This window comes from Salvelinus sp. IW2-2015, linkage group LG13, assembly GCF_002910315.2.
Source record: "Salvelinus sp. IW2-2015 linkage group LG13, ASM291031v2, whole genome shotgun sequence".
Classification (NCBI taxonomy): domain Eukaryota; kingdom Metazoa; phylum Chordata; class Actinopteri; order Salmoniformes; family Salmonidae; genus Salvelinus; species Salvelinus sp. IW2-2015.
In genome coordinates, this window is record NC_036853.1 from 7,211,307 (window position 1) to 7,221,266 (window position 9,960).

Genomic DNA, 9,960 nt, shown 5'->3' on the forward strand with positions numbered 1-9,960 from the left:
TTATTACAAAGCAACATTGTAAATCAAATGCTTGACAAAGACACCTCCCCAGGATTTCATATCCCTAGCCTGCAAACGAAATAGTAGCAGAATTCTCCTTCTGAATAAAATACTGTACCAAGAACGAATAATTATAAAACATGTAAATCATTGTTTCTATGTACTTATGATAGCACGTGAGCTCATATCAGAACACAAAATTGATTCCAATCAAGGTCATTTCTCACACACATCCAGACGGTAATGCAGTGACAAAGCCTTTGTTTAAAAGAACTAAATCCCACTTCAAAGGAAAGGGGAAGCCCGCGTGCACGACAAAAACAACTACGAGGGAAAGGAAGTGACAAGTGCGTTAATATTAGTGGTAAGTAATTTGAATTGAGCACCGCAACACTCATTTACCAACTTTATCGTCACTGCAGGTGGTTTGCTGTAAGGTAAAGTTGACTAAGCGAAGTGGGCTACTTGTTACTATTTATTGCACGCAAAAACATTTGGCATGGAGGCAAGGTTGTTACAGTGTACCACACAGTGTTCGCGCGCGGCAACAAGAACATTGTCACTCTTCTTGAAAGTCGAAGAGATGAATACACTTGAACCATTCGTGACACGACAGGTTCCAAAGCTTTCCCAAATAAAAATATAGGCTGACTAAACTCTGATGAACTCCAACGGAGGGAGCAGAGACCTGGGGCGTATTCCATACGGAAACCGTTTAAAAACCAACTGAGCAAAACGAGGTTTATATTGGACAACCTGATGTTATGCCCTCCCCGTTGCGTTTCCGTTTGCTTCTGTTTAATAAACTTTTTGCAACAATTGCCCCATGGTGTATCATTGCGGTAACCTTTTTGAATAAGACCAACACAGGAGCAGAAGAAACTACCTGAATTTGACAATATAACTTTGTTTGGAAAACGTTGCAACAAATTTATAATATTTACACCCAGGTTTGGTGGAATTAATATCATTTTTTTTGTTGTAAGATTAAAAAACCCCCTGGGTTGGGAATCCGAAAAATGAGTGTTTGGGGAGCTGAATTCCACAAGCCTGGTCTTTGCTTCCACCCTCGCATTTGTGAAGTGGAGCGAACTGAGCATGCCCACTTTTACTGGAGTCGGACAGAAATTGCTCAAAGGCTGAAGCAATTAGCCTTCTTGCCTGTCAGTAGCGCTCACGCATGGCCACCCATCATTTTATTAGAAAACGGAATCAATTGAGAATTAAAATCTCTTTTACAAGAGAGCCTGTACACATAGACAAATAACCAAAAACTAAGAAATTATAGAATACAACATACACATGTTTATAAGAACAATACAATTTCAGCTGAACCATGAATAGTTACAATTAAATGTAAAAAAACACAACATTAATTAAAAGAATCACATTCAGCTACAAATAAGTCGCTCAATCCAGTAATGTAACTGCTGCGTACACCGCACATCTTAACTCGATGAACTCTGCAGATTGTTCCGACGCAAATATTTGGGGATAAAAACAAAATTGCAGATTTTCCCAAATCTGTGGCGACTGAAGGTCTCTAGTGTTATCCTATCCTGGGCTGGAACGGGGTTTTGGTAACTTGTGATTTTTTATCTTAATTAATACCTTAAATATGGAGGACTTCCTGTCATGATTGCGATTGTTATGATAACTAAAAGAGAATGCAGCTCTCTTCGTACAACTGAGAGTCCAATCCCCAGGCAATTTTGTTGCTGCTTATGCTTAACTACGGCATGGAATTTGTAAATATTGTCATAAAGAAACTATAAAAACCACAGGTGCAAAATCCAATGACTACTCATACCTAAAAAGAAAGAATAGTGGGTAGCTAATAAAGTGTGTCATTTAGTAAGATATTATTTAAAAAAAATCTGATATCTTATAGTTTTCATTTTTGTTAGTTACATACAACTAAAGGTTTAAATTGAAGCTTTATGTCCTACTAGCTGTGTGTCGCACTTCTTGCAAATGCTTCAAGTGTATTTTCTTTGTAGCTGTATACTGAATAATGCGAATATAACTATCGCTAAAGTCAATATGATTGTGGGTTTTCTAGTTTCCTGTCTGGCTCCGTGACCAGATTTAGTGTGAAAGTGCTGTTTTAATATAAAAGGCCAATTCAAGAGTGTTTACTATTGCTAGCTGTTTAAGTATTACATGTAGCTACAGAATGTTAAATATCTGTAAAAGTATACATGTAAGCGCTTTCAGTCAATTGTTTCGTTTAAATAATGTAGCATATCAGAGTTTAATATGCTGATTAGATATGTACTGTAGCTATTCGAGTGTTATACATCTGTTTAATATGACTTAAGCCTATTCAGAGTGTTAAATGGCTGTTAAATATGACAATTACCCGTTCTCAGAGTGTAATATTACTGTGTTTAATATACAGTATCCTATTCAACTGCTTTTATGTTCTGTTAATAGACATGTCCTATTCAAGTCGTTACTCGTTTTAATATGACATGTAGCCTAATTCAGAGTGTTAATATGCTTGTAATTATGCTGTAGTCTATTCATAGTGGTTACATTGATTGAGCCTATTCAGAGTGTATTATATGCTGTTTAAATATAGCCTTCAAGTAAGCTTGCATTACAATTCAGAGGGTTAATATACTATGACGTAGCTATTAATGTATATACGTTTAATATATGTGCTATTCAGATTTAAGTATGCTGTTAGATATGACATGTATCTATTCAGAGTGTTAATATGCTTGTTAATTGACATGTAGCATCAGTTCATGCGTGTTTAAAGACCATGCCTTGGTTTAATATGTCTTAAGCTATTGCTAGGAGTTTTAGATGCTGTTTATATACAGTAGCTATTCAGATGTAATATACTGTTTTATAGTGACATGTTGAGCTCATTCAGGAAGTGTATTACTGTTTATAATTGACATGGTAGGCCTATTCAGAGTTTTCATATCTTTAATATACATGTTAGCTATTCAGGTTCACGTTAATTGACTTGTCTATTCAGTTGTTATCTTTAGTTGCATGTGCCTATTCAGGAGTGTAATAGCTGTATATGACATGTAGCCTTCAGAGTTTAATGGAGCGGAAGTTGTGTGCAGTGTGTTTGTGTTATTTTTAGCAGGGCAGGTGACAGGAGTGGCGAGGAAGCCGTGCGCAGCACTCCTCCATGAGCTATGAGCAGATTCCAGCCTCTCACTCCACTCACACATCCACTCTGATGCAGCTTCATCAAAACTTCCTCAAGGGAGTTTATCAGCACCTCTAAGTAAAGTGATGTCAAAAACCATTCATCCAGTTTTTACCTGTTTTTGTTTTTAAAACTTCGGTTCTTTCATTGGTGTACAAGCCGTGGTCCCCCGAAGGGCAACCCCAAACCGCATGGGGACAGACCAGGGTGGCTGCCCACCAGAAGCAGCCCGCCCGCCGCCAGTGAAAGCATTTTTGTGTGGGCGCCCTCGGCGAGAAAGGTCCGGCCGTTCCTCCCGTACAGTAAGCATTGTGTGCGTTCCTCGCGTAACAGTAAGCATTTTCAGCGGGTTCCTCGCTTGTACAGTAACGCATTATTGTTCGCCTGCTACAGTAAGTCGGTATGGTCGCTCCGTACAGTAGCTTACTGTCGCTGTACATAAGCGTTATGTCGCTGCTACAGTAAGCGTTTATGTCGGCTGACAGTAAGCGTTATGATCGCTTGTACAGTAAGCGTTATGTCGCCTGACAGTAATCGTTATGTCGCTGTACAGTGAAAGGTCCCCGTATGTCGCTGTATCAGTAAGCCGTTATGTCGCCTAACCGCCTGTACAGTAAGCCTTTGTCGCGCGTTATCGCTGTACAGTAATGTTATGTCGCTGCGCTGTACAGTAAGCATTTTGTCGCTTACAGTAAGCGTTATTCGCTGGACATAAGCTTATGTCCCCTGTACAGTAAGCGTTATTGTCGCTTTGTACAGTGAAGCGTTAATGTCGCTGTCAGTAAAGCGTTCAAATGCTTACTGTACAGCGAGGAACGCACCACAAAATGCTTACTGTACAGCGAGGAACGCGCGACAAATGCTTACTGTACAGCGAGGAACGCACAACAAAATGCTTACTGTATATGCAACCAACCTGCGAGTTGGGGGCCTTGCAACATTACGAGGGGAAAACAAGGCAATTGTCAAACAATGAAACAGAAGTTTAAAAAAAAAAAAGGTCACCACTGACTGATGGCTTATATTAGCAAACATCACTTTAGCTTAGAGGTAGCTGACTAAACTCCACTGTGAAGGAAGTTTCTGATGAACTGCACTCAGAGTGGAGTGTGAGTGGAGTTGAGAGGTCGGAAATCCCGCTCATAGCTCATGGAGGAGTGCCTGCGCACCGCTCCCGTGCTCCACATCCTGTCCACCTGCTCTGCTAAAAAATCACAACAACAAAAAAACTGCCACACCAAAATTCGTCCTTTCCATAAACCAATTAAATTAAATCACAATTTAACCAATACCCACTATTTTTTCTGACTTACCGCGGAACTAGCATTTCGCGTTAAGTATTGAAACCAAACATGACCTTGAAATTACCAAAAGTATTTGAAAATCACAACATCGGAAACATGGTAGGATGTTAGAGCGGCTCCGGTCAATTCACAATAGGAGCTAACATGTCATATTTAAACAGCATATTTAACACTCCGAATAGGCTACATGTCATATTAAACAGCAATATTAACACTCTGAATAGGCTACATGTCATATTAAAAGATATATTAACACTCTGAATAGGCTACATGTCTATATTAAAACACGCATATTAACACATCTGAATAGCTACATGTCATATTAAACAGCATATTAAACACTCTGAATAGCACATGTAATTAAACAGCTATTAACACTCTGAATAGGCACATGTCATATTAAACAGCATATAACACACTCTGAATAGGCTACATGTCATATTAAACAGCATATAACACTCTGAATAGACTACATGTCATATTAAACAGTATATTAACACTTGAATATGGCTACATGTCATATTAAACAGCATATGTAACACTCTGAATAGGCTACATGTCATATAAACAGCATTAAAACACTACTGAATAGGCCTACATGTCATATTAAAACAGCATATTAAACCACTCTGATAGGCTACATGTCACTAATTAAACAGCATATTAACACTCTGAATAGGCTACATGTCATATTAAACAGACATATAAACTCTGAATAGGTACATGTCATATTAAACAGCATCATTAAACACTCTATCAAACTAGGCACATGTCATTATTAACAGCATATTAAACACTCTGAAATAGGCTACATGTCATATTAAACAGGCATATTAACACTCTGAATAGACTACATGTCATAATTAACAGCATGTACATACATCCACTCTAAACTAGGTCCTCAATAAACAGCATGACTACAACACCTATACTAACACTCCTCATCATTAGCAATCAAGCAATTAACCACTCTAATTATACACAAAGTCATACTTAAACACATGTACAAACACTCTGAAAGCTCATGTTCAATGTACAAAGGCTCATATACATGACAGGCTACTGTCACATAAACAATACTTTACACCACGTCCTGAAATAGAAGCTACATGTCATATTAAACAGCATATTAACACTCTGAATAGACTACATGTAATATTAAACAGCATATTAACACTTAACTACATGTCATATTAAACACTCCTGAATAGACTACATTGTCATATTAAACAGCATATTAACACTCTGAATAGGCTACATGTTCATATTAACAGCATATTAACACTCTGAATAGGCTACATGTCATATTTAAACAGCATATATAACACTCTGAATAGGCTACATGTCATATTAAACAGCATATTAACACCTGAATAGACTACATGTTCAAATTAAACAGCATGTAAACACTCTGAATACAATACATGTCATATTAACAGATATAAACACTCTCGAATAGGCTACATGTCAATATTAAACAGCATATAACACTCTGAATAGAGCTACATGTCATTATAACAGCATAATACACTCTGAATAGGCTAACTGTCATATTAAACAGCATACTAACACTCTGAATAGCTACATGCATATTAAAACAAGCATGTAAACACTCTGAATATGCTACATGTCATATTAAACAGCATATTAACACTCTGAATAGATACATGTCATATTAAACAGCATATTAACACTCTGAATAGGCTACATGTCATATTAAAACAGTATAACACTCTGAATAGGCTACATGTCATATTAAACAGTATATTAACACTCTGAATAGGCTACATGTCTATATTAAACAGCATATAAACACTCTGAATAGGCTACATTCATATTAAACAGCATGTAAACACTCTGAATAGACTACATGTCATATATTAACACAGCATATTAACACTCTGAATAGGCTACATGTCATATTAAACAGCATGTAAACACTCTGAATAGGCTACATGTCATATTAAACAGCATATAAACACTCTGAATAGGCTACATGTCATATTAAACAGCATGTAAAACACTCTGAGAAGCTACATGTCATATTAACAGCATATTTAACACTCTGAATAGGCTACATGTTCATATTAAACAGCATGTAAACACTCTGAATAGCTACATGTCATCATATTAACAGCATATTAACACTCTGATATGCTACATGTCATATTAAACAGTGTATAAAACATCTGAATAGGCTACATGTCATATTAAACAGCATATTAACACTCTGAATAGGCTACATGTCAATATTAAACAGTACTAGCACAGATATCAGTAAACACTCTGAATTGGCTACATGTCATATTAAACAGCATGTAAACACTAAATAGGTCAGGAGCCAGACAGGAAACCTAAGAAAAAACAAAATCTATTATTTAGGCTATATTACTTCCATTATTTCAAGGCTATAGGCTACAAAGAAATACACTTGAAGCATTTGCAAGAAGTGCGACACAACAGGCTAGTATGGACATAAAGCTCTCAATATTTAAACATTTAGTTGTATGTACACTAACAAAAATGAACAAAACTTAAGATATCAGATTTTTTTTTAAATAAATACTTTACTACAATGACACACTTATTAGCTACCCACCTCATTCCTTTCTTTTATCATGTGTACGTAGTAAGTCACCTTGATTTTGCACCTGTGTGTTTTATCAGTTTCTTTATGACAATATTTAGCAAATTCCATGCCAGTAGCTTAAGCAATAGCAGCACACAAATGCCTGGGATGGACCTCTCAGTCTGTACGAAGAGAGCTGCATTCTCTTTTAGTTATATACAATCGCAATCTGACAGAAAGTCCCTCCATATGTAAGGTCATTAATTAAGATAAAAATCACAAGTTACCAAACCCGTTCCACAGGAATGGATAACACTAGAGATCCCTTCAGTCGCCACAGATTTGGGAAAATCTGCATTTTGTTTTTATGCCCCAAATTTGTGGAACAATCTGCAGAGTTCACTGCAGTTAGATGTGCTGGTGTCACGCAGGCAGTTTACATTATTGATTGAGGACTTATTTGTAGCTGAATGTGATTGCTTTAATTAAATGTTGGGTTTTTTTACATTTTAATTGTCTTATTGTGCTGAATTGTATTGTTTTATACACATGTGTATGTTGTTTTAATATTCTGTTTTTATTGTTATGTGTACAGGGCTCTCTTGTAAAAGAGATTTTAATCTCAATGTGACTTCCTGTTTAAATAAATGATGGGTGGCCATGCGTGAGCGCTACTGGAAGCAGGCAAGAAGGCCAATGCTTCAGCCTTTGAGAATTTCTGTCCGACCTCCAGTCAAAAGTGGGCATGCTCAGTTCCAGCTCCACTTCACCAATGGAGTGGAGCAAAGACCAGGCTTTGTGGAATTCAGCTCCAACTACATCGATTCACCCAAGGTCAATACTTCAACAAAAAAAATATTATTAATTCCACCAAACCTGGGGTGTAATCATTATGAAATTCTGTTGCAAACGGTTTACTCCAAACAATAGTTATATTGTACAAATTCAGGTAGTTTACTTCTGCTCCTGTGTGGTTCTTATACAATAAACGGTTACCGCAATGAATACACCCCTGGGGCAATTGTTGCAAAAACGTTTATTAAACAGAAGCAAACGGAACGCAACGGGGAGGGCCATAACATCAGTTGTCCAATATAAACTCTCGTTTTGCTCAGTTTGGTTTTTAAACGGTTTCCGTAATGGAAATACGCCCCAGGTCTCTGCTCCACTCCGTTGGAGTTCATCAGAGTTTAGTCAGCTATATTTTTATTTTGGGAACAAGCTTTGGAACCTGTCTGTCACGAATGGTTCAAGTGTATTCATCTCTTGACTTGTCAAGAAAGAGTGACAATGTTCTTGTTGCCGCGCGCGAACACTGTGTGTACACTGTAACAACCTTGCCTCCATGCCAAATGTTTTTGCGTGCAAATAAATAGTAACAACGTAGCCCACTTCGCTAGTCAACTTTACCTTACAGCCAACACACTGCAGTGACGATAAAMATTGGTAAATGAGTGTTGCGGTGCTCAATTAAAGTTACTTACCACTAAATATTAACCAGCTGTCAACTTCCTTCTCCCTCGGTAGTTGTTTTTGTCGTGCACGCGGGCTTCCCCTTTCCTTTGAAGTGGGATTTAGTTCTTTAAAACAAAGGCCTTTGTCACTGCCATCTACCGTCTGGAGTGTGTGAGAACATGACCTTGATTGGAAATCAATTTTGTGTTTCTGATAATGAGCTCACAGTGCTATCATAAGTACATAGAAACAAATGATTTACAATGTTTTAAATTATTACGTTCTTGGTACAGTTATTTTATTCAGAAGGAGAATTCTGCTACCTATTATACGTTTGACAGGCTAGGGATATGAAATCCTGGGGAGGGTGTCTTTGTCAAGCATTTGATTTACAATGTTGCCTTTGTAAATAAAAATACAATTCAATGGCAAGAAAAAAATCTTAGGCTGAAGGATTGGTACAGAGCACAGGTAGGTAGGACTCAATTGATTGAAAAGCCATAATGTTCTCTCATCGGTTTAAAAAAAAAAAGCTAAATCAAATGTCTCAACATAAAATTCCACTCAGTGTAAATGAGTTCACTGTGAAACAGTATTTTTGTGTCCACCTGACAAATAAACATTCTACCTACACGTGGAAAAATGAACGTTATTAAATGGTTCTTCCTCAGATTTTAAGGTTCCTTGGAGAACTGTTGCCCGATAAAAAAAACTTTGATTTAAGTGGGGGGGTTCTTGACATGGCATCCGGGGTTCTTTAAAATTCTTAAAGTTATTGAAAAGTATCCCTTTCATAGCACACAGAAAATTGGCCAGTGTTTAACTAGGGTTGATTTTTCAGTGTTCAATTTCTAGTGTTGATTCAGGAGTTAAATTAACACTGAGAAGAGTTTTACATTTGACATTTTCAGACGCTCTTATCCAGGGCGGCTTACATTTAGTGTATTCATCTTAAGATAGCTAGGTGGAACATCCACAGATCTCAGTCATAGTAAGTACATTTTTCAGTCAGTACTAGTAGAAAATAAAAAGTTCAATTAACATTCGGTGGCGTAAAAGAACCCCAGTGTTGGTGTAATGCCACGTTCACGTGCTAGTCGGAACTAGGAAACAACTAATTAGCAAGTCGGAAATGTCTGCGTTTCCTAGTTCCGACTAGCACATGAACACAGCATTTATAACCAGAGTTTAACCAAAACCATGGCCATCATTATCATATTTCCCAGCATAATGCTTTGCAGGTTGATTTCATTTTATTTTATGTTTTTGAGTTGAGTGATCGATGAATTAATGTTATGCTACTCAAATGTAAATAACATAAATTTTTTCTAAACTAATCCAATCAATTATTTTGACTTATTTTACCTGTTATTGAAATGGTTGTTCCATTTTAGATGTCCCTCAAACTCAACTCTGGACCTTGAAGCCAGTTCCACTGCATTTCTTCATTGTTCCCT

General features: G+C 37.1%; 1 pseudogene; it reads right to left on the reverse strand.

Moving 5' to 3' along the window:
• Positions 1-8,613, reverse strand: part of LOC111971811 (inositol hexakisphosphate and diphosphoinositol-pentakisphosphate kinase 1-like) — a 67,475-nt pseudogene extending 58,862 nt beyond the window's left edge.
• Positions 8,614-9,960: the final 1,347 nt, after the last annotated feature.